Here is a 25,189-nt window from a genome sequence, read left to right as displayed (position 1 = left end):
GAAGCACCGATGAGCATAAATGATATTCTGAGAGATCTGTAACAAGGCAGGAAAACGTGTGATTTCTGTTGGTTACAGGACTGCTAAAGTCATTTGTACTGTGAATACTATGGGGATTCGTGGTCTACATTCAAGATGGAAAGAATGATTACATTACAATGAGAAGCTAATGATGAAAATAAAGATGTAATTTTTTCTACACCAGGTTCACAAACCCCAAGAATTCTACCCACAGATCCCGTGGATCTCAGATCAAAACCTCTACTTTCGGGAAAAGGTGGGAATGTCAGCTACAACCAAGTCACAATAACAAGGAAACACAATCCCTTAGAAACCGCCCCAGTTGTGGTTGTTCTCATTCAAGGCAGAGTGGGAGTGTAAATGAAATCACCTATTCTGGAGGGCCCTTTGGCAATATGTTCCAAGAATCTTAAAAATGTGCATCTGCTTTAATCTAGCAATTCTGTTTCTAGGAGTTTATCCTAAGGAAATGAAGACGTAGCCAAAAAATAGAAAAAAAATTGAGTGTGAAGATGTTTGTCATAGCCAAGGACACATCCAGTTTTTGTGGAGCCTGAAGTTTATACAATTTAGGGGGCCCCTATAACACAAAGAATACAAAATTATGAATATAAAATTGCTAGATCACTCCCAGGCATTTGAAAGGGACTCGTGCAAATGGGGTCCTTTCATCAGCTTCACATAAATTCACCCCAAATATAACATTATTAAACATAATCATCTAAAATTAGAAACAACCTAAAACAGCCAACAATTGGGGATGGATATAAGTTTTAGTATATTTATATAAGTGATATTAATCACTCATTTAAAATGATATGAATGTAGCAGTCTACTGACATGGAAAGATGCTCAATACATAGTATGAAGCGAAAAAGCAGGTTATAAAATGGTGATATACGTAGTAAAATCCCAGTTTTGTTAAAATAACATAATATTTATGTGTAGTAAGATGTGAAATGGGACTTTCCGGTCTCAGAACTCCTGCTGTACCCCAGAGCCTCAAAAGCAGCACCAGACACAATCCAGCAGAACTTGGGCAGATTGTGATGCCCTCATACAGGCTCAGAGCAGCCTCGGAACAGGCACTGACTCGGGAGAGGAGGATGGATGCAGGGGTTTTCCGTGGGGAGAGTCACCTCAGTGCTATGCCTCACCCCACATAACTCAAGCCAAGAGACTGGGGCTTCCCTGGAGCTTGGGGGAAACAGAACCTGACACACCTCTCCCCTGGAAAAGTCTAAAGAGAAAAAGCTGTTGGGAGCTATCCCTGGTGGTAGCATGAGGGGTGAGGGCTGCCATGGGAGCAGCCTGTGCTTGCAGGGTGCAAAAGAGAGAAATGTTTCCTGTGCTACCAACCAGAAACAGTGCAAGGTATCCAAGTGTCAGTCATCATGAAAGATCCCTGCCCAAGAAGTCTGCCCTCCAGGAGAAGGGGACCCCTACAGAAGCACCCTCAGCCAGAGTGAAGGGGACAGGCACAGGTGGTCTTGGGGAATATGTCACCCAAGCCCCGGAACCAGCTGGAGGAGACCAACAAAGAAGCCTGCACACAACCCAAAAAATGTTTGTCCCTTTAAAGCAAGGGCCAGAGTTTGGGCATCTGACACCTAGGGGAGTCTAACACCAGGTTACAATGACTCCATTCAGAGCAGACCTTGCACTTGCCTGTATCTCCCCCAAACCCCTCTCAACCCGGAGCCAATTCAAAGAAGCAGAATAGATAATGGGAGAGACAAACAAGGCTCCCATTCCTCACTGCAGGTCTCTGAGCCGGGTCACAGAGCTCTAGGAGAAACTCAAGTTGATTTGTTGGCTTAGTTGAGGTATAATTTACACACGGTAAAATTCACCCTTAATAATGTTCTCTTCTATGAGTTTTGAAAAACACATAAAGTTATGTAACTACCACCACCACAGTCAAGATGTCAATGCTTTCTCTCACCCTAAAGTGATAGGGCTTAGTTTTGGATACAGTTTTGCCTTTTCCAGCAGGTCATATAAATGAAATCACACAATATGTAGCCATTTGAGTCTGGGCTCTTTCACTTAGTACAATGCACTTGGGATTCATCTGTGTTTTTGAAAGTACTGGAAGTTCCTTCCTATCACTGAGTAGTATTCCATTGAATGGATGTACCACAGGATGTCTAACCATTCACCTACCAAAGAACACTGGAGTTGTTTCTAGGTTTTGGCAATTATAAATAAAGCTGCTATAAACATTCATATACAGATTTTTGTGTTAACAAAAGTTTTTGTTTCTCTTGGGGAAATATCTAGGAGTGGGAGTGTTAGGTCACTGGGCAGGTGTATGTTTCACTTTCAAAGGCACTGACAAACTGTTTTCCAAAGTGATTGTCCAATATTTAATTCTCATCAGCAATGTGTAAGAGTTCCAGTTGCTCCACATCCTCACCAACACTTAGTATTGTTATTTTTTTCTTTAATCCCTTTAATGGGAGTGTAGTAAGAGGCTAAAGTTTCCTGTTTTTAAAATAGGCTTTAATTTTTAGAGCAGGTTTAGGTTCACAGTAAAATTGAACAGAATGTACAGAGTTCACATACCCACCCACTTCCACACAAGCACAACCTCCCCACCATCAACATCCCACAGAAGAGTAGAACATTTGTTACAATCAATTAACCTACCTGGATGCATGATTATCACCTGGAATCCATAGTTTGCATTAGGGTTTGCTCTTGGTATTGTACATTATATGGATTTTGACAAATTGATAATGACATGTACTCATCATTATAGCATCATATAGAATAGTTTCACTGACCTAAAAATCCTTTGTGCTCTGCCTAATTATTCCACTCCCCACTAACCTCTGGTAATGACTGATCTTTTTAGTTTTGCCATAGTTCTGCCTTTCCCAGAACGTCATATATTTGCAATTGTTCAGTATGTAACATTCTCAGACTGGCTTCTTTCACTTAGCAACATGCGTGTAAGTTTCCTCCATGTCTTTTCTTTTCTTGATAGCTGCTTTTGAGTGCTGAATAATATTTCATTGATTGGATGTGCCATAATTTATTTATCCTCTCACTCACTGAAGGACATCTTGATTGCTTCCAAGTTTTGGCAATTGTGAATAAAGCTGCTATAAACATCTGTGTGCAGGATTTTGTGTGAACATAAGTTTTCAGCTAATCTGGGTAAATACCAAGGAGTGCAATTGCCAGATCAAAGAATAAGAGTATGTTTAGTTTTGCACACACACACAAACCTGCCAAACTGTCTTCTAAAGTGGCTGTGCCATTTTGCATTCCCACTAGCAATGAATGAGAGTTCCTGTTGCCGCACATCCTTGCCAGCCTTTGGCGTTGTTAGTGTTTTGCATTTTGGCCATTCTATCAGGTGTTTAGTGGTATCCCTTTGTTGTTTTAATTTGCAACTCTAATGACGTATGGCGTTGAGCAACTTTTTATATGCTTATGTGTCATCTGCATATATCTTCTTTGGTGGGGTTTCTGTTCAAGTCTTCTGCCCATTATAAAATGGATTATTTTCTTATTGTTGAGTTTTAAGAGCTCTTTATATATTTTTGATAACAGTCCTTTAAGCTTGCAGAAGAATTGCAAGAGTAGTACAAAGAACACCCATGTATTCCCTTTATCCACATTCACCAGCTGTTAGTGATGGTTAACATTTTGCTTTGTCACTTTCTCTTTATACACACATTTTTTTCTTAACCTTTTTAGAGTAAGTTGCATACATCACTACCCCCAAACATTTTAACATGTATTTTATAAGAAAACATGTTATCTTACATAACTACAATATAGTTATCAAATTCAGGAAATTTAACATTAATATAATACTATTATATAATCCTTAGGCTAGATCCAAATCTCACAAAATGTCCCAGGTAAAATGCTTTGTAGCAATCTTCACCTGTGACCCAGTACTGGATCTAAGATCATGCATTTCACTTGGCTGCCATGTCTCTTTAGTTTCCTTTTATCCAGCACAGTTCTTCAGTATGTTATTGTCTCTTATGACATTGACATTTTTTATGACTCTGGGCCAATTATTTCGTAGACTGTTTTTCATTTTGGTTTTGTCTGACAGTTTCTCTGTCAGGTTCTGCCTTTTTGGTGAGAATACCATTTTGCAAGAGATAAGAAAAGCCAGTATTTTTCCTACTCTCACACTCACCAGAGAATGCTTCATTTCTGGTCACCAAAACGTGCAGGATTTCTTCCCACCAACCACCAATTTTCTCCAGTGGGCATCATCTGGGCATCCTATGATTCAATGCTATACTGACAATATCTACCTGAAGATAGCATCAGATCCACAGTGCTCCACCCCACTTCAGATGCCGATCACAAGCCCCAGGTTGTGACCTAAGCTTCTGACCAGCCAGCTATAAATCAGGGTTCCCAAGATGCCCTCCTTAGGTTTAATTAATCTGCTAGAACAGATCATGGAACTCAGGGAAATACTTTACTTACATTTACTCATTTATTATAAAGGATATTAGAAAAGATACAGAAGAGCAGCCAGATGGAAGATATATACGGGGCAAGGTATGGGGGAGCTTCCATGCCCTCTCCAGGCGCACTATCCTCCCAGCACCTCCAGGTGTTCGGCAATCTGGAAGCTCTCCAAACCCAGTCCTTTCGGGTTTTCATGGAGGTTTCATTAGGTAAGCATGATGGATTACCTCATTGGCCTTTGGCGAGAGACTCAACCTTCAGCCTGGGGCTGAAAGTTCCAACCCCCTAATCATGGCTGGATCTTTCCTGTGACCAGCCCCTATGCTGAAATTATCTAGGGGCCTCCAGCCACCAGTCATCTCAATGGCATACAAAAGACATTCTTATCACTCGGGAGATTCCCAGGGTTTGGGGAGCTGTTTTAGGAACTAGGGGCAGAGAACAAATACATATGTTTCTTATTATATCACACTTATCACACCACAGAAGTGAGGTAGTATCTTTCTTGGGGAACCACATCAGAAGGCACTTTATGCCAGACCCTTATTTGGCAGACTTAAAAAAAAAATAACTCAATCTACAAGGAACTTAAACAAATTTACAGGAAGAAAAACAAACACTCCCATTAAAAAGTGGGCAAAGGACATGAACAGACACTTCTCAAAAGAAGATATTCATGTGGCCAACAAACATATGAAAAAAACTCGATGTCACTGATCGTTAGAAAAATGCAAATCAAAACCACAATGAGATACCATCTCACGGCCGGGTGTGGTGGCTCATGCCTGCAATCCCAGTACTTTGGGAGGACAAGGCGGGTGGATCATTTGAGGTCAGGAGTTTGAGAGCAGCCTGTCCAACATGGTGAAACCCCATCTCTACTAAAAATATATAAATTAGCTGGGTGTGGTGGCGGGTGCCTGTAATCCCAGCTACTTGGGAAGCTGAGACAGGAGAATTGCCTGAGCCTGGGAGGTAGAGGTTGCAGTGAGCAGAGATCGTGCCACTGCACTCCAGCCTGGGTGATATAGCAAGATATCATCTCACACCAGTCAGAATGGCAATTATTTAAAAAGTCAAGAAACAACAGGTTCTGGCAAGGTTGTGGAGGAATAGGAACGCTTTTACACTGTTGGTAGGAATGTAAATTAATTCAACCATTGTGGAAGACAGTGTGGTGATTCCTCAAAGATCTAGAACCAGAAATACCATTGACTCAGAAATCCCATTACTGGGTATATACCGAAAGGAATATAAATAATTCCATTACAAAGATACATTAACATGTATGTTCATTGCAGCACTATTCACAATAGCAAAGACATGGAATCAACCCAAATGCCCATCAATGATAGACTGGATAAAGACAATGTGGCACATATACACCATGGAATACTATGCAGCCATTTTTAAACAAAAGAGATCATGTCCTTTGTAGGGACATGGATGGAGCTGGAAGGCATTATCCTCAGCAAACTAACACAGGAACAGAAAACCAAACACTGCATGTTCTCACTTTTAAGTGGGAACTGAGCAATGAGAACACAAGGACACAGGGAGGTAAACACACACTGGGACCTGTGGAGGAGGGATTGGGGGAGGGAGAGCATTAGGAAAAACAGCAAATGCTTGCTGAGATTAATACCTAGGTCATGGGTTGAGAGGTGCAGCAAACCACCATAGCACACATTTACCTATGTAACAAACCTGCACATCCTGCACATGTACCCTGGAACTTAAAATAAAAATAAAACTGAGAATGAGGCTCTTCATTGATATCTAACGTGATATTGTCCCCTGCCCCCAAAGCTATAAGATCTGCTCAAGATATCATCATCCAGGTTGAGGGAAAGGAAAGCCAGTGGAACAGGCTTGCGAGGTACTGTTGTCAGAAAAATAAAGCTATTTCATGGTTCTACTCCACTGAGTCTAGCTTGTAATATGCATTAGGAAAAATTAAAAGATTGGAATGAGGACACTCTCCAAAAAATAAGAGTGGGAGAAGGATTTCAGGTGATTTCTCTTTTCTTTGGTTTATCAGTGTAGTGGACTCATACCCAGCAAGCATTTAATTTAGCCACCACCCACCTCCAAACCCTGCCCTCCCATTCCACTTTGAACTAGACTTTGATTCTCATGGTCAAAAGGTAAAGAAGATGAAATAATGTAACCTTTGTCTTCTGAATTTCTAGTATCCCAGGTCATTCTTCTTAAGGGATTATTCAGGGTCATTTTTTACTGTAATTTTCACCTTATACCTGTAAGATTTCAATGACACTGTATTTTCAGATTTTTTCGTATTATTAACTTACATTACTCATGATTGATAATAAAAAAATTGATATTAAAAAAGGTGAAATATCACCTCCTTCCATGAATTGACATGTTGAATTGTGAACCAGAAACCCGAGCAGCCTGGGGTGGGGATCACGCGTCTTTGCTCTCTCACCAGAACTGTCAGCCTTCAGAGAGGGGACTGGGGGTGGGGTGATTTATATGTCACTACAGACATCATGGAAATTCTCAGCGTGGCATCTGCAGGAGAAGGCGGAGCTTGGAGGCAGCACCTCAGAGGGGAAAACACCTCTATGGCAGTCAGCAGGCTGGTGTTTCTTCCTCTTAAATGTCTCGGATCTTGTCTCCATCCTCGTGTCCATGAGGGTTCAAGCGTTCATCATTTCTCACTTGGACTGTGGTCCCAGCCCAGACCTCCCTGGTCTCCCTGTGTTTGGTCCATTCTGTAGCTGAATAATTATCCCAGAGCCCTGCTATTTTTCTATCTCCTTTCCATGGCACCCAGCGCTCCGTTGCTTACTCAACTAAACGCATTCACAAACCCCAATACCCTAACGTCATGTTTCCCCACCTTCTGGTCCCACCCTACCTCTCCCCACTACCAGTATCTACATCCCAGCCAACTGTGGGCTCCTCACAATCTCCCCAGCCTGCCCCTTCCTACCCCTCACTGCGCCTTTGCTCATGTCTGGCAATGCCTTCCCTTGATAGTGTAGCCTACCCAGCTCTGGACTATCCTTGAAGGGTAAGCATCAAAGCTACCACATTCAAGAAGACTTTAGCAAACCTTTCCTGAATGGGAACTGTGGCCATGCTCTGCCAGGCCCTGAGGATACAACATTGAGGATGACACAGGCTCTGCTTCCGAGGATTCACAGTCCATCAAGGAGTGGAGAAATAGAAGCACATCAACAGAGCCAGAAAGTCTGGATGGGAGGAAAAGGACAGGACAACTATATTGGTAGCAGAAAAATAAGTTGCTCTTTTAGGTAATGTATTAGTTTGCTAGGGCTACTGTGAAACTTGTCTTAAACCATAGAAATCTATTGTCTTGGCCGAGTGCTGTAGCTCATGCCTGTAATCTCACCACTTTAAGAGGCCGAGGTGAGTGGATCACCTGAGGTCAGGAGTTCAAGACCAGCCTGGCCAATGTGGTGGAACCCCCGTCTCTACTAAAAATTCAAAACTAGCCAGGTGTGGTGGCAGATGCCTGTAGTCCCAGCTACTTGGGAGGCTGAGGCAGGATAATCACTTGAATCTGGGAGGCGGAGGTTGCAGTGAGTCAAGGTTGCAGTGAGTCGAGATCGCACTGCTGCACTCCAGCATGGGTGACAGAGTGACACTCTGTCTCAAAAAAAAAGAAATCTATTGCCTCACAGTTCTGAAGGCTGGAAGTTCAAGATCAAGACATCAGCAGGGCCGTGCTCCCTCTGAAGGCTCTGGGGAAGGATCTCTCTAGGCCTCTCTTCGAGTTCTGGTAGCTCCTGGACCTGTGGCAGCATAACTTCAGTCTTCACATGGCGTTCTCCCTGTATATATGTCTCTGTGCCCACATGTCCCCTTTTTACAAGGACACCAGTCATATTGGAATTAATTCCCACCCTACTTCAGTGTAGCCTCATAGCATCTGCAGTGACCCTATTTCCAAACAAGGTCACATTCTGAGGTACTGAGGGTTAGGACTTCAACATATGAGTTTTGGGGGGGGACAAAAGTCAACCCATAACAGATAGGGACAGCCCAGAACCCAAAGGGCAGGGATGAGTGTGGAAGAATAAAACAGGGTGTTGGGTTCAAGCTACATTTTCCTCTGTGAGAAAGGCAGCTGTGTCAGAAGAGGGATCTAGGGGAGACAGAAACAGTTCATAAGGATTTAAAAACACACATCACTGCTCTGTGGTATGCCATGCCAGCTCTTTATTCTGTGTTTCCACAAAATCAATTTCTATTCTGGATGGTAGAGTCGGGGAGGGGATTGCTGATGTGCTAGCCCCAAAGCTGGGCAGGGCAAAACCAGCACTGCCCACAGGAGGCCAGGGCTGCTAGGCAACACAAGCTAAAGCAGTGCAGCAAGGCATAGAGGAAATGGGAGGGTAGAGTGAGGCAAAGCCTGGGCAGCCGGCTTCGTGAGGACACAACTAATTGCATTCAGCATCACACTGCCATATGCATTCATTTTTGCAAGTACATTTGATTCTCTTAAACACCTTATACGGTGGGAATTATTATTTCTATTTTATAGTTCCTATTTACACAACATGGCTTAAGGTGGCTCAAGGGTGATGTGACCTGCTCCAGGTCCCACAGCAGGTACCGGCAGAAGTGGGTTTGAACCCAGGAAGTCTGATGGCAAAGCCCATGTTCATTCCATAGTCCCGAACCCAGGAAGTCTGATGGCAAAGCCCATGTTCATTCCATAGTCCCGCAGGGGCACTCTGTGCATAGCCTCTTCTTCTTCTTCTTCTTCTTTTTTTTTTTTTTTTTTTGTGTGTGAGACAGTCTTACTCTGTTATCCAGGCTGGAGTGCAGCAGTGCTATCTCGGCTCACTGCAACCTCCGCCTCCTGGGTTCAAGCAATTCTGGTGCCTCAGCCTCCCAAGGTAGCTCAGATTACAGGCATGCATCACCATGTGTGGCTAATTTTTGTAATTTTAGTAGAAACGGGATTTTGCCATGTTGGCCAGGCTGGTCTCGAACTCCTGGCCTCAAGCAATCTGCCCGTCTCAGCCTCCCAAAGTGCTGGGATTATAGGGGGTCGGCCACCATGCCCGGCCTGTAGCCTTTTCTTTAGCAACCCAGGCACCTCATGAACAGCTGAGATCCAGCAATCCGTGTGTATTGAATGACCAAGGAATGTTTCTGTGCAGCCGCCTCCAGCGCCCATGCCACATCAGCTGCAGCTGGGGTGGACATTTCCTTGCCAGCCCAGGCTCACCTCACATGGCCAGCATCCTACCCAAGCCGTGACTTTCTGCATCTGCTGCAGGCTCTTTGGCACCATCTGACCTGGCTTGGGCAGGCATTACAGCCCAGAAGTCTCAGGGACCTTACCCAGTGGGGGCTGGAGTCAGCAGATCAATCATCAGTTTCCAGTCCTGCAGATTGGCAATTCTGGAAGGCATTCTGTAGGCTTCAGGGGTCCTGGTGGAACACAGCCCGGTCGCCCACTGTGGAGACTGATAAAACACACCCTGGCAATGGCTTTGCTTCCTTCCTGTCCTGTTCTCCCCACTCCCTTACTCCTGCCTCCTGGGATCACCTCCCCGGTAAATAGTTACCCCAAATCTTTGTCTCACACTTGGCTTTTGAAGAAATTCAAACCAAGACAGTGATGGTGCCAGTGGGAAAGTTCCCCTTTCCAAGGGGGCCATTCTGAAATTGGTTAAAGCAGGGAGCAAGAAGCCAGCAAAGGCTGATGGATTACAGAACATCACAAGGATTTTGCTTCAGGGGTATAGCTGGAGAGGAAGACCTGGGGCATATCACACAGTTTGGGCTCCACTTAAGCACAGAAGACACAGGCTTAGATTTGTATTTCTGGAAGACACACTGACTGCCCAATGGAAGATGGATTAAAGGGAGCCAGAATGGGGTCAGGGAGACCGGTGAGGAGGCCTCTGTCGTAACTAAGTGTAGATAAGACCCAGACCAAGGAGGCAGCTACAGCCTGAAGAGAAGGCTAGAGTCCAGCGTAGCTTACAGAATGGGACCACTGAGCCTCGGCAAGAGCTTGATAAGCTCAGGGGCTGGAGGCAGGGGAGGGAGACTGTCAGGGCTGACTCTAGGTGTCTGGGGCCCTTCCCTGATGGACGGGGCACTGGGCAAGGAGTAGGGGAGGAAGGGACCGTGTTACGAAGGTCTCTGGAGCACAGTGGAGGTCTGTGTGTGGTGCTCAGCGGGGAGGACCGGCTTGGAGCAGACTTGGGAGGTGTCCACCTAGTGACCTCAGTCCTCTCCCTCCCTCCTGGCCCCTTCCTGGCTGCACAGGAGGACCTCTGCTTCTTCTCTTCTCTGGTCTCCAGAACTCTCCTCGCCCCCAGCTTAAAGGTGGGGGCAGACAAGCCTGGGCCAGACCACCACGGCATTTGCTGGCCAAACCTAACAGAAAAGTGATGCATGCACAGAAGTTGGCCAACCCAGGCACACAGCAGGAGGGGCTGGGGGTGAAAGAGCAGCATTTACAGCATGGAACCTGGATGAGTCTCCCTGCACTGCACTGCTCAGCCGTGGTCCCGGAAGGCTCTTCTGTGGAGCTGCATGTCTCATCGGCAGAGAGGGAATGATGACAATGCCTATGTGTCCAACACATAGCGGGCACTCCAGACTTCCCTCCCTTCATCTAGTCCCCCTTCATATTTGACAGCAGCAAGCACCCTCATGCACACACGGCCCCTCGTACGCAGCTCTGACCCTGTGGGGCTTTCAATCGGATGGGCTGCTTTTTGAAGCTCTCTGATGTTCAAGGCTGGAGTCTGAAGACCTGGATTAAGGTCCTGACTCCACCTTTTACCTTAAGTTAGTCTCTTTCCGTCTCAATCTTGATGTCCTCACCGGTTAAAAGAGTCATCATAGGCCGGGCGCGGTGGCTCACGCTTGTAATCCCAGCACTTTGGGAGGCCGAGGCGGGTGGATCACGAGGTCAGGAGATCGAGACCACGGTGAAACCCCGTCTCTACCAAAAATACAAAAAATTAGCCGGGCGTGGTGGCGGGCGCCTGTAGTCCCAGTTACTCGGAGAGGCTGAGGCAGGAGAATGGCGTGAACCCGGGAGGCGGAGGTTGCAGTGAGCCGAGATCGCGCCACTGCACTCCAGCCTGGGCGACAGAGCAAGACTCCGTCTCAAAAAAAAAAAAAAAAAAAAAAAAAAAAGAGTCATCATAAAAAACTTCATCTCCATTATTTTTACCCACACCCTTAGTATCCTTTCTCCACATGCCCTGAGACTTTCCTTTAGAACAGAGCTGCTTGCACTAATTCACATGCACATGTAAATGACTGGTGATGAACTTCAAGCTTTTACAGGGTAATGGGAGGATAAACAAATGAATCAGCCAGTGAGATTAGAGGGTGTATCTTGTTCATATCTGTATCAGCTGAATCTAGCACAATGCCCTGCTCCTTGTGAGTACTGGATAAAAGTTTGCAGACTCACTCAACTCTCATCTCATGTATCTCTGTGTTCTGGGTGCCCTGACACAACCTGGCAAACAGAAGGTGCTTGTGTGTGATCAGTACCCGAAGGATTGACTGAATCCAGTAGGACCCAAAGGCCACATCTGAGTGTGGGGTTGTGGCCTAGGGAGGCCAGAAGTACAACCCCAGGGGCTGGGACCTCTCACCTCTCTGTATGCAAGAAGTCAAGGCCTTGGCAGCAGCTGCAGCCAGCTGGCACCGGGTCCCTGCAAGAGTCATTGTTTGGCCAAAACAGGAAGCCGCCCGAGGGGAAGTGTGGCCTCGCCTCAGTGAACCCCTGAAGAATGGCCCCCGAGAACCTTGGGGACGTGACGGCAGGCACGGAGTGTGTTACAGCTGCACCTCCCCACCCAGGCCAGGGGATGGTCCTAACTCGACCCTGGAGGCCTGGTGCAGGACAGGGCTGGAGACCAACGGGCTGGGTGCGAATCCAGTGCGACCTTGGGCAGGACAACACCCCTCTCTGGATTTGTCTGCTTATCAGCTCTTTGCAGTTGAAGGATTCCATGTCTGGCCGTCTCATCAGTCCTTCTGGCTACCTGTTTCCTGTGGTCTGCCAGTGCTCGGTACAGATGAGGCCCATGGAATGAGCCCTTTTCCACCAGGAGTAGGGAAGCCTGGTGGTTCCATAGCACTTCACCGTTAGCAAAGCATCATCTCATTTCATGTAATCTCCCCCAGCGATTACACCAAGAGGCATTGGCAGTGAGGCTCATGGTCCCATGTCATAGAGGAGGACACAGAAGCTCAAAGCCAGGATTCAAACCCACGGCCCCAGCCTTGGGGCCTAGTGGGCAGGGGCTGTGGCAGCTCAGAGGAGGCAGCAGCCCCCTACAGCAACAGGAGGAATGGGGTCAGAGGCTTATGCTGCAGCTTGAGGTCTGCTTGGTTGGCATTTCTTTCTCTTAATTCATGCTGTGCCACTTACCCACTCTATAAGCCAAGGAAGTCACTCCATTTCTTTGTGCCTGAGTCCTCACTGGGGATCTGGAGATTATGCCTGTCCTGCTGACCCCAGGCTGTGCAGGGGTTGCATGAGGAGAGGGGCAACTAACGCTCATCATTGTGTGGACACATCGGCTGCTGACCCAGCATCTGGTCCTCTCTTCCTTCCTCACAGAACCCCAATTCTGTTGGTTATTCTACCTGCCCCCAGGCTTAGCACTAGAGCCCAATTAATCTAAGTCAACCAGGACATGCCATTCCTGGAAAGACTGTCATTGATTGGAAACATGACTCAAGCCATCCCATTCAGACCTAAGGAAAAAACTTACGGTCCGCATTGGAAGAGAAGTCCTCTCCTGCTGTCTTGCACTGGACATTCCCATGCAAGCATGGATTCCCCATTGCCACTGGCAGCCACCCTCAGCCCTGGGGAGGATAACAGCCCTCCTCATGAGGCTGGAAGGGGAACCAGTCAAGGACCAGAGAGCACGGAAAAGCCTGTATTCTTGACGATACCAGGAGCTGCTCTGGACTTGCAGTGGTGTGACAGGATACGCCTCTTTGCTTTATTTAGGCCGTTGGCAGTAGGGTCTACCCTTACTTGCAGCCAAAGGCATCCTCATGCCCTTCATCATCTTGCAGTCTCTGATGTACACAGAGGGGAGAAATGGGCCCGCCCTGCCCCCACTGGCTCACACCAGGGCAGATTCAAAACCCCTGGCTGCACTGCCAGAGCTGATGACTTGTTGATGGCTTTTGGAAGCTCTGCATTTTTTCTTCTCTGTTCCTTGGGGCAGAGACAATTCCTTCCTCCTTAAAGCTGGCCTCTGGCTTGGACTCAGGCCACCCCACTGGCATTAATGCTGCAAGATTGATGGGATGGGGAGATAGAGAGCCCAGACTCCAAGACCCCAGCCCTGGCTGTTCCCTCTGCTCAGCCTCCAGTTATTCCCCCTCCTCTTTCCTCCAAGGACCTCAGCCCCTTTACAGCCTTAGGATCACAGGGTTTTCAAAACATAGGAACTCTTGGAGCTGACAAAAGTGGAAGCAGACCCAGATATAGGCAAGAGACCTGTCCCAGGTCACACAGAGCTGGGACTGGAACCCAGGTATCTTGAGTCCTGGTCCGGGATTGTTCCCCATCAACTTCAGGAAGGCCAGAAATTGACATAACTTTTTCTGTTTTGAGTCTCCACCATATCCCCAATGTTTCTTGTCTTCATCCATCTTTTCTGTCTATGGCCACTGCTCTGATTCAGGTGTCGTGGTCTCTAGACTGGTAGTGGCCTCTTTCTAAGTTCCAGTTCACATCTGCAATCGTGCCTCCCAAACAGCTGCCAGAAGGATTGTCCTTAATGCAGACATGACTCTGTCATCCCTCTGCTTCACTGTCCGTAAGATTCAGGATCCTTAGACTGGCAGAGAGGGCCCCTAGTGATTGACCACCTCGCAGCCTCATCTGTCACATAAGACCTATATTCCTTCTACTAAACTCAGTTGTTGCCTCCTCCAGGCAGCTTTCCCAGAACCCTCCATCTGTGGATGGCACAATGTATAGGTCCATCATGGAACCCTTTGCAGAATGGGAAGGTCTGACCCCAGCATCTGCTCCACTGCACCATGAATGCTTACAAAGCACAGACCACGTCTGCTCAGCATTCCTGCCTGCCCTGCGCCCTCCACCAGGTTTGACCTTGTCTGTGTGCAATTTCCCCTTGTTGGTTCCAGGTTATCTGTCCTTAGCCCCAGGAATGAGCCAGGGGGCAAAAGGTAAGAGATTCTGACTCCTCATCCTCAGCAGGCTCTGGTGCTCCCCGCTCTGCCCGTCTGCTGATTCAACGTGGATGCAAGTGAGTCTCTACCGAACATTACAGATGCAGAGAAGCAGGCCGGGCCCGGGGCTCTGTGAAGTCACAGGGGCAGAGCTTAACAAACAATCCCCTCCAAGCATGGCCAAGAAAAACCCCCAACTTGGAGCTCAATGCTGCGATTCCAGGAGCTCCACTTCCAGGAATTAATCCTGAAAGACAAATATCCAGAAGGTGGACAAAGAAGAACATGGCAGAATTTATTTATAATAGCAAAAATCTGGAAACAATCTAGAAGTCTAGCAGTAACAGCAAGGGTAAATACCTTAATGTATATTCAGATAGTGAAAAATTGTACAGCCATTAAAATTATGTTTGCAAACAATTGTTATTAATGCGGAGAAGTGTTAAGTGAAAAAGGACAGAATACAAACGTATGTATGTAGTGTGATCATAACGGAAAAAATGCATAAAATCTGGGAGGAAATATCCAAAAATGCTAGAAAATGATTGAGTTAGGGTAGAAAGATTAAAATGTTCCATATGTTTATACTTTCCTGTGCTTTCCAAACTTTCTATTTAATAGTATGAACTCCTATTCATTTTTATAATCAGGAAAAATGAATTAGACATAGAGAAAAAGAAGAGATTAATTCTATTCCCAACTCCGATGATAACTGGACACAACCTTAGGCAAGTCAGCGACCCTCTTCCAAAGTTCATTTCCTCCTTGTCTGTTCATCTGTTCCTTCTTTCCTTCATTCTAGAAGGGACTCACCTCTGCCAGGCCCTGTGCTGGGCACTAGGGACCCAAGCACGAATCAAAATGTAAACATATGGAAAAATGTCTAACCTTCTTCATAATCAGAGAAATGCCAATTAAAGCTAAGCCAAGATATCATTTCTAGTCTATTAGATTGGCAAAAACTCAAAAGTTTGAGAACGTTCTCTGTGGGAGAGACTGTGGGAAAAGAGGCCCCTCTCGTACATTGTCTGGTGGGAAAACAAAATGGTGCAAGCCCTACCTGGAGGGGAACTTTTGCCGCAAAATTACATTTGAATTTACACTTCACCCTGGCAATCCCCTCTTGGCAAAAATAAGAGAAGACAGATTCATAAAGCTATTCATGGCAGCATCATTTGTAATAGTAAAAAAACTAGAAACTGCTCAAATGTCCATCAGTAGGGGTAGCTTGACCACACAATAGACGACTCTGTAGCTAGAAAAAGGAAGGAGGCCAGGCGCAGTGGCTTATGCCTGTAATCCCAGTACTTTGGGAGGCTGAGGCGAGTGGATCACAAGATCATGAGTTGGAGACCAGCCTGGCCAATATGATAAAACCCCGTCTCTAATAAAAATACAAAAAAAATTAGCCAGGCGTGGTGGCGCATGCCTGTAATCCTAGGTACTCGGGAGGCTGAGGCAGGAGAATTGCTTGAACCCAGGAGGCGGAGGTTGCAGTGAGTGGAGATCACGCCACTGCACTCCAGGCTGGCGACAGAGCAAGACTCCGTCAAAGAAAAAAAAAAGGCGGGGGGTGGGGATGAGGAAGATCTCTGCATGCATGCCATGACAGCGTGACCTCCGGGCTGGGTACAATGTTAACTGAAAAGCAGAGTGGACTAAAATGCATATAGTACATTATCGTTTTATCAAGAAAAAGGAGGGAATACATAAATGCATGCGTGTTTTTAAAATTAAGTATCAGTTAAAAGATAAAAAATAAAATTAAATAATTGTTGTCTGCTGGAGTGGGGAGGAAGCATGGTAAGGGAATGGAGTAGAAGCCAGGCTTCTCTGGATATACCTTATTATATAGGTTAACTTTAGAATTACATGAATTCTTTACATAAAAATAAAACAAAATTAAATCTAAATAAAAGTCAAAAGCAATCCCCCCAAATCAAAAGCAAAATGAAATCAATAAATCTGTGTATTGAATTGGTGTCTTCACCAAGCAAAATTGAATTATTTTAAGTGATTTAGAAACCTGGTAACTTGACTATAGCTTGACTAGTAGGCTATATATTCTAAGGACAAAAGAATCACAGACAAATTATAAAGTGTTTTCAGTAATCATATTATTAATACCACTATTGGTATTATTATTCTGATATTTTTATAATATGTATATATCAAAAGAAAGTAGGAGAAATGAATCAGTAATAATGTCAACGTTGTTAGGAAGCAAGATGTTCAGCATTAGACAAAAGAGAGTCAGATACAAAATCGAAATACTTATGTAAAAGCCCTATAGCTAAAGGTTTTATTCAAACTACCAATATGAACCCTTGATATATATCTTCTTAAGAAAAAAATTTCCTAGCTCTGCACCTTGAGAAGATCTAAAAGCAAAGACCAACTCAGCATACCTCACACCTCACACCCAGATTTGTGGTTTCTAAATGCCACTTCTCGTAAAAAAGAACCAGGGCTTCTTGAAGAAATATCTAATTCCAGGTCCAGGCAGAAAATACACAAGACAAACCTGGACATCTAGTTATACCAGAAAGTCAGAACAGTATTAAACACCACTAGGGTCAGGCCAAAAGGACTCAGATGACCAAGAGATCTCTATGGGCCAAAGGTGGGACAATTTGAGTGATAACAAGGTTAATAACTGCAATAAATTGAAAATTTTCAAATGCATTTAAAAATATTAGATAATAATTTAAAACAAAAGCAAAAACAAAACCAACAAACAAAAAAACATTGCTGATCACCTCTAGAGACTATGAGGGAATCAACTCATGATTCTGAAAACTGATAAATAAAGGGGAAATCAGCCAGCATTAATTCTGTCCTTCCTAAACCAATTGTACCTCAGAGGAACCAAAGCATCAGGAGAGAAGTTTTTCTCCATAGAAGTGTTCCAGCTAATAAATGAAGAAAGAACGATAAAATTAAAACATCATTGTTTTGTAATTCTCTAATGAAATAATAGATGTAGGCAATGATCATCACAACCTTCTACAAGCACAAAAGGAGAGACAACCAAACATTATAAATATGATGTGCCTTCTGAGGGAAGTAGACACGCCACCTATGAAGCATTCTTCCTAGCACGTTGAGTCTAATCAAGTGTTTAGATCTAACTACCAATTTACGGGAAAGGCAGGAAACTGAGGAATGTGTTAAATAACACTATGGGGGAATGCAGCCAGAAGGTGGAAAACTACATGGGATCAACAACTTTGTTTAGTCAACAAATATATATATATATATATTTTTTAAATAGGAAATCCCAGCATTTTGGGAGGCTGAGGCGGGAGGATCGTTTGAGCCCAGGAGTTCGAGACCAGCCTGGGAAACATGGCAAAACCCCATCTCCACGAAAAAAAAAAATACAAAAATTAGCCAGTGTGGTGGCACATGCCTGTAGTCACAGCTATTAATACTTGGGAGACTGAGGTGGCTGAATCACTTGAGCCTGGAAGGCAGAGGTTGCAGTGAGCCGAGATCACACCACTGCACTCCAGCGTGGGGAACAGAGCGAGACAGTGTCTCAAGACAAAATAAAAATAAAAAAACAAGGAGAGACCAGACTCAGTTGCTCACACCTATAATCCCAGCACTTTGGGAGGCTGAGGTGGGAGGATCACTTGAGCTTAGGAGTTTGAGACCAGCCTGGGCAACATGGCGAAACCCTGTCTCTACAAAAATTACAAAAAATTAGCCAGGCATGGTAGTGCATGCCTGTGGTCCCAGCTACTCAGGAGGCTGAGGTGGGAGGATCACTTGAGCCCAGGAGGTTGGAGGCTACAGTGAGCGAAGATCATGCCACTGCATACCAACGTGGGTGACAGAGTGAGTTAGACCCTGATTCAAAATACAAAAAAAAAAACCACCCCCCGCCTCCAAAAAAAAAGAGAGAGGAAGTAGAATAGATTGAAAGAGATTTAGGAGAAAACAATCAAATGCAATGTATGGAACTTGTGTAGATCCTGATTTTGAACAAATCAACTTTAAAAGATCTATAAAAGATCTTTGTTAGACAATGGGGAATTTTTTTATTTGGAGACGAGGTCTTACTCTGTTGCCCAGGCTGGCCTTGAACTCCAGGGCTCAAGTGATCCTCCTGCCTCAGCCTCCCAAAGTTCTGGGAGTAATTACACTTAGAAGTGTGATTTGGAGCAATCTGGAGTAATCATGCTTACAAGTGTGAGCCACCACGCCTGGTTTATTGGGGAAATTTAAACACCACTAGATATTTAATGATAATAAAAAATTATTATTAAAAATGTAGGCAGGATAATGGTTTCTGGCCATGCCTTTATCTTTTAGCAATACAGACTGCAATATTTATTTATTTATTTTGAGACAGGGCCTTGCTATGTTGCTCAGGCTGGTGTTGAACTCCTGGCCTCAAGTAATCTGCCCACCTCAGCCTTCCAAGTTGCTGGGATTTATAAGCATGAGCCACTGCGCCCAACTCCTTGCAGTATTTGTGGATAAAATTATTTGATGCTTAAATTTGCTCTGAGTAATCCAGAGGGGAGGAGTTGGGGGATAGAAATGAAACAAGAGTGGCCCTGAGTCAGGGAGGGTCGAAGCTGGGTGAGGAATACACAGTGGTTTTTGTACTATTTTTATTGCGTGTTTGAAATTTTCCACAATAAAATGTCTTTGCTGCTGTCAAGGAGGTGGGAAGGAAGACCTAGACGTTCCCTCCAAGGCTAGGGTGGGGGACGGGAGATCAGGCCGAGTGAGCTTTCCTTAGGAGTGAGCAAAAACAGGAACGTGCGTGCAGAGGGAGGAGTTCCCAAAGAGGAAACGGCGCAGGAACAGCAAATGCAGAGAGGATGCACACTCTAAAGATGGCAGGCAGCTTCTGCACCGAGGGAGCAAAGGGGCGTGTCAGGGGCAGCTGCTGGGAGGAGGCGCAAGCACCACGGAGAGTCTGGGATGCCCAGCCAAGGAGCCCTGCAAGGGTTGCCCTGGGGACTGACACTGTGGGCTCTGTGTTTTAGCCAAGTCACCCAGGCAGCTGAACAGAGGATGGACTGGAGGGAGAAGCCTGGATGTAGGTAGGGAGGCCTGAGCAGTGGCCAGGTATTTCCTGGACTGGGGTCCTGGAGACAGACAAGGAGGCCTGAGCCAGGGAGTGGCCTGCGATGGACTGCAGGAGACAGCTATGAGTGTTGCTGCCAGGAGGAGGGTGCTGGGAGGGAGGAGTGCAGTGAGACCTGTTTGTGGCCTGGGCAACTTGGTGGATGTTGGTGCCACTATTAAGATAGGTTGAGAGGGCAGGTCAGGTCCCTTCATCTAGAGCCCTGGGCTGGGAGGCAGGGGCCTGGGATCTGGCCCCAGCCCTGCTGTCTGGCTGTGGAACCCAGGGCATGTCTCTAACCCTCTCTGACCTAGGGGTCCCCATCTCTAAAGCAAGGGCTAGGAGCCTCAGATCAGAGGTTCTCCGAATCTGCCCCAGGTCAGATCTGTGCCCAGCCCACGCATGCACCCTTCTTGCCTGCGAAGGGCTCACGAGTTCTCATCTGGCGTCACTGAAAATCCAGTGGTGTGATGTCAATGGCATTTCCCTTCAGAAAAAGGAAATGAGCTTAGCGAGCGTATTACCAGGAAAGGAAAGTTAGTTGGGCCCCACCCTCTGCAGCCCCATGCTCCCCGCACAGAGCATGCAAGGCCCCTCTGCCTGGGGCTGAGGACAGGACCCAGAAATGTCACAGTTCAGATAGAGGCACCAACACAACAGCCTTGACTTCCAAGCACGGCTGGGCTGCCCTCGGCAGAGTCAGCACCTTCTCTGGTTCCCATGGCCTGGATCCTGGCCACACTCGGATCCTGGCCACACTCGGATCCTGGCCACACTCGGAGACTGAGGTCACAGGTAGCTCCAAGGTCTCATCTAACATCAGCAAGGCCCAAAAGCTGAGCTCTTTATAGTCAGGAGACTGAGACCCAGACAGGAGAAGGGGCCTGGCCCAGGACACAGAGCCAGTCAGAGGAAAACCCAGACACGGGCCACATGGCACTGGGGAGTAAGGTGGTCCCTGAAGGCTTGTCTTGCTACAGAGCTCCCAGAATGCCCCATTCCTGGTAGATGTACCCAGAAAGTCCCTCTCCAGTTCCAAATGTTAAGTGCCTTTACTAAATGAAACCACTCCCTGACCCTTAGCTTTTGACCATCTAAACATTCCTTAAAATGAACTATGAAGATGAAATGAAAACCAGTGTCAATCTATCCAATACAATTGCTATATACTTTGGAAAAAATGAATAGTAAATCGGTAAGTTTGGTATATTCGGCAAATTGGTCATTTGAAAACCTGATCAGTTGGCAAGCTGGTCATCAAGCGGATCCGTTTTTAGGAATTTGACCTAGAGCCTCCCACAGACCCCACCCACCAGGCCTCCTCCCACCTTCCAGCTGCATGGGCCGGGCCAGATCCACCGCATCTCCCCAGCCCAACCCTCAGCCCAGGGCCTGACACACAGGCGGATCCAGGCTCTGGCTTGTTAATTGCTGAGTAAACTAAGGAGATGTTGAGCCCATGTTGAACCTGAGCACCTTGGGTAATTGGAGGGGCCCACAGGAGGTGGATTAGCAGGGGTGGCCCTGGTCAGCCCCGACACAGTGAGGTAACCGGGTGGAAAAACCCCTCACCTTTGCTCTTATTGTAAAAGTCAACTCGGGTCATACTTTCCACTGTGCCCCCCACAGGGAGGGCATCTGGTTCACCCTCCCACGCACCCAGGGTTTGGGGGTTTTCAGGTGAAGTGGAACTAGGTGTTTGTGTTTCTGCACCTTTGCAGGATCGCTCAGCGACAAAGGAGCCAGAAAAGGCAAGGTGTACACACTGTGTGCAGCATGGGCGAGCCTGCAGGCATGCAGGTAAGAGTGTGTGCATGCAGGTGTGTGCACACGAGTTTGCATGTGCAGTGCAAATGGCTGTGATGCGTGGTGGTGGTATATACATGCGGATGCTTATGGATCTGTGCCAATCATTATTAAGCACATATGTATACCCATGTGTGTACGTGCATGGATGTGTTTGTGTGAGTCACAGTGTGTATACAACCTTACACAATAAGTGAATCGAGTACATGTACCTGTTTATCCATGGAAGTATATGATGACTGGATATGTATATGTGTGTTTGCGCATGTTTATGCTTTGTGCATAGATGCATGTTTGTGTATTTATGCTGATCCATTTAAGTGTATGGGATGCCTGTGGATGTTTGTGTAACGTCTGTACATACTCCCTAGGTGCATCTTAATACAGGAATATGGCTGGGTGCGATGTGTATGTGTGTGTGTGCCTGTGTGAACAGGTGTGCCTGGAGGTCTGTGAGTGTGTGGATAGGTATATTTGCCTGTGCGCGTGTGCGATTCATGTGGTGTGAGTGCACGTGGTCGCAGGCACATGTCTGTGTGGGCACACACATGCCCTGTTGCCCTTTTCTATCTTTTCCTCTTGGGAAATGACAGAACTTCTGAGTCCTAACCATGGCTGGTGGCTCTTCCAGGAACATGGTTTCCTGGACCCAGATGGTGAGCTTGTCAGGGACCCACGTGAATGAGGAAGTGGGTGCGCCTGAGTCTGGGGCTCCTCTGAGAACTGCTGTGGACCAGGGAAATCTTGCTGCCACCTCTGGTCTTTAGTCCACCTCTCAGTAGTAGCTTTCAAAGCTTGTTTTTTTTGGAGGGGTCTCCACGGAGCATAGTCCTAAGCTCCTAGCTTAGGTTGTCCCTGTCACTGGGCCTGTCTGGCTGACATTCTCCTACAGTTTAAAAAACACATCCACATCTGTACTCTTAGCTAATCCTTGTGACCTTTCTTCTAGTCTGTTTGGAGAGGCTGGGAGCAGAGTGATTAAAAGAGCCAGGCCTGGTTCCATTCCTGCCCCCTCTTCTAGCTGAGCAACTTCCGCCTCTTCCAGCCTCCCTCACAGGAATCACAGATCACGTGAGATGACACCCACGAAGGGCTTGACGGGCATCTGGCACATGGTGAGGACTGCAAAAATGTAGGTTATTGTTTTTACTATTATCCCCATTTTATAGATGAGGAAACTGAGGCTTGGAGAGGCTCTCTGCCTTTGTCAACCTGGAGATGCTGGGAAGGAAGTGAGGCCCATCTTACCTCAGATGCCTGTCCTCTGTCGTCAGGAGTATTCTCTTGTTCTTCCGGGCTTGGCCAAGCGGTGGTAAACCCCACATGTGGTTCTGTGGTTGCCCACACAGTCCTAAAAATAGCCAACAGGAACCCAGGGGCTCCCCCTTGGTGAGTGGCAGCAGGCCCAGTCCTCAGGCAGCCACCGACCTGCTCACTCCCCATAGGCGAGCAGGTCTTGTCTAGGAAGGGGCTGGGTGGCCTGGGTCCCATGCATGATGAGCCAGAGGCTGTGCCAAGCTTGTAGCAAATATTATTTTATTTTATTATGTTTTCTTACATCTATGATGTGGAGGCCATGGCTCCACTGGACTCATGAGGAGACTGAGGCTCAGAGCAATGAAGTGACCTGCTCAAAGTTAAGGAGCTTCAGGGAGGACCCAATTTTTTCTGATCCTAAGGTCACTATCCTTAATCCCTCTCCCTGTGGGGTCTTCCCTATCTTGAGCCTGTGGACAGCTGTGCAGTGGCAAGAGAAAGGCCTTCAGAACTATGCAGACCTGGCTTCAAGTCCCAGCCTTCCTGATGAGCCCTGGTGGTCTTGGTAAGTCACCTCACCTCTCTCAGCCTCAGTTTCCTCACGGACAAAATAGGAGCCACACTGCACGTGATGTCGGAGTATGGTGGGGATCCAATGAAAGAAGGCACACAAGCACCCGGGGGAGGCCTGGCACGCAGCCAGTGCTCAGTACACAGCCACTCACTGGCTCTGCTCCTCCCCCCATTGACATCTATGCTTCCAAAGCTGGGGTGAGAGGAGCAGCATTGGTCGAGCTCCCAGAAGTGTCCTGCCAGGTCAGGGAAGTGGAACCACCCAGGAGAGGCCAGGAGAGGAGGTCCCTATGGCAGACTGAAATTTCCCAGAAATGATCTCAGGAGTGTTCCTAATTCTGTACCCTGGAAACTTGTCATTCCCCATCAGGAGATGGAGTCCCTTGCTCTTCCCCTTGAAAGTGGGCGTGCCTTTGAGATGGCTTCCATGAAAAGAATGTGACAGAAGTGACATGAAAACTTCCTAGGCTAAATCTAAAAGGTGGTACTGCCACCACCCATCTGTCTGTCTATCTTTCTGTGTCTGTTTTTCTCTCAGCATGCTTGCCCTTGGGACTCAGACACCATATTGTGAGGAAGCCCAAGCTACATGCAGAGGCCACTATAGTTGTTCTGGCCAACAGCCCAAGCTTCAGCTGCCAGACATATGAATAAACCAACTCTTCAAATGATTTCAGTTTCCAGACTTCAATGCCTCCCAGGTAATGTCCAGAGGAGCAGAGATGAACCATCCTCTCTGAGCCCTGCCCAAATGCAGACTTGAGAACAAACTAAATGTCGTTGTCTCAAGCCACTAATTTTCAGGGTGGCTTGGTACACAGCACCAGGTAACAGGAATAGCCCCCCTCTTCCTCTGCAGCTCTCCCCAGGTACAGGCAAGCTCTCCAACCCATGCTTCATCCCCACCCCACAGACAGAATCTGGAGTCAGTCCTCCCACCCACAACTGTGCCTTCCAAACTAAGCTCAAAGCCCAGCTCTGTTGCTTTCAGATGGGTGCCCTAGGGCAAGTCACCAACCCTATATGACAAATCCCTCTGTGTCAAATGGGAATTATAATAGTGCCCCTGAGGAGTCTTGGAGGGATTTAATAAAGTGCCTGGAACATATGAGTGCTCATTAAGTGGACGCAGGGATATGAGGCTTGGGAAAAAGGAAGGGGTCAAAGATGTCGCCCCAGTCTCTGACTGGGAGGGAGAGAAGCGGAGCAGGTTTTCAGGGAGCCTGGGAGGAAATAAGTTTAGGCTAGATGCTACAAGCGAGGTGCCCAGCTCTGTGCAGGTTCCTGAGGAGGACCTGTCCTCAGGTGGCTCACAGACTGACCAAGACATGGGAGGCTGCAGAGTGTGGCTGGGCAGGCCCAGGCAGGAGCTGGTCAAGGGTGAATAAGGTGGGGGTGTGGAGGGCACTGCAGCAGGAGCTGGGCCAGGGACCTCAGAGCTAGGTGGGCACAGCCGCAGCTAAGCATGAGCTCTGAGGCTTCCCAGATACCACAAGGTCCCCTCCCCTTCTCTCCTCAGCCCAGGCCAGCCTGACCCTATCTAGAAAGATAAAGTCACTGCAGAAGCTCCCACACCAGAGACGTTCTTATCAGTCACCCTTGTCTAAGGTACTTGGGAATGTAAACTCTCCCTCCACACAGCCCTTGATGCAATGCACCCGCCCTAGGAAGACACAAAGCAGACGCAGTGGGGTGGGCCTTCCCCTAGCCAGACCCCACCTTCCTCCCCACGCCCTTTCTGCAGCCCTGCAAATGCAAGAGATGGGAGGGCCAGCCCCGGTGCCCCCT

General features: G+C 47.0%; 1 long non-coding RNA gene across 1 annotated transcript; it reads left to right on the top strand.

Annotated features, from left to right (window-relative positions):
- Positions 1–14,907: 14,907 nt before the first annotated feature.
- Positions 14,908–22,659, top strand: LOC131384568 (uncharacterized). The gene is made up of 3 exons (XR_009215547.1): positions 14,908–15,031; positions 21,487–21,565; positions 22,521–22,659. It is a non-coding gene; the product is annotated as an uncharacterized LOC131384568 (long non-coding RNA).
- Positions 22,660–25,189: the final 2,530 nt, after the last annotated feature.

This window comes from Hylobates moloch, unplaced genomic scaffold (assembly GCF_009828535.3).
Source record: "Hylobates moloch isolate HMO894 unplaced genomic scaffold, HMol_V3 SCAFFOLD_11, whole genome shotgun sequence".
NCBI classification, from domain to species: domain Eukaryota; kingdom Metazoa; phylum Chordata; class Mammalia; order Primates; family Hylobatidae; genus Hylobates; species Hylobates moloch.
The sequence above is the reverse complement of the archived record's forward strand: the minus strand, read 5'-3'. Positions and strand labels throughout refer to the sequence as shown.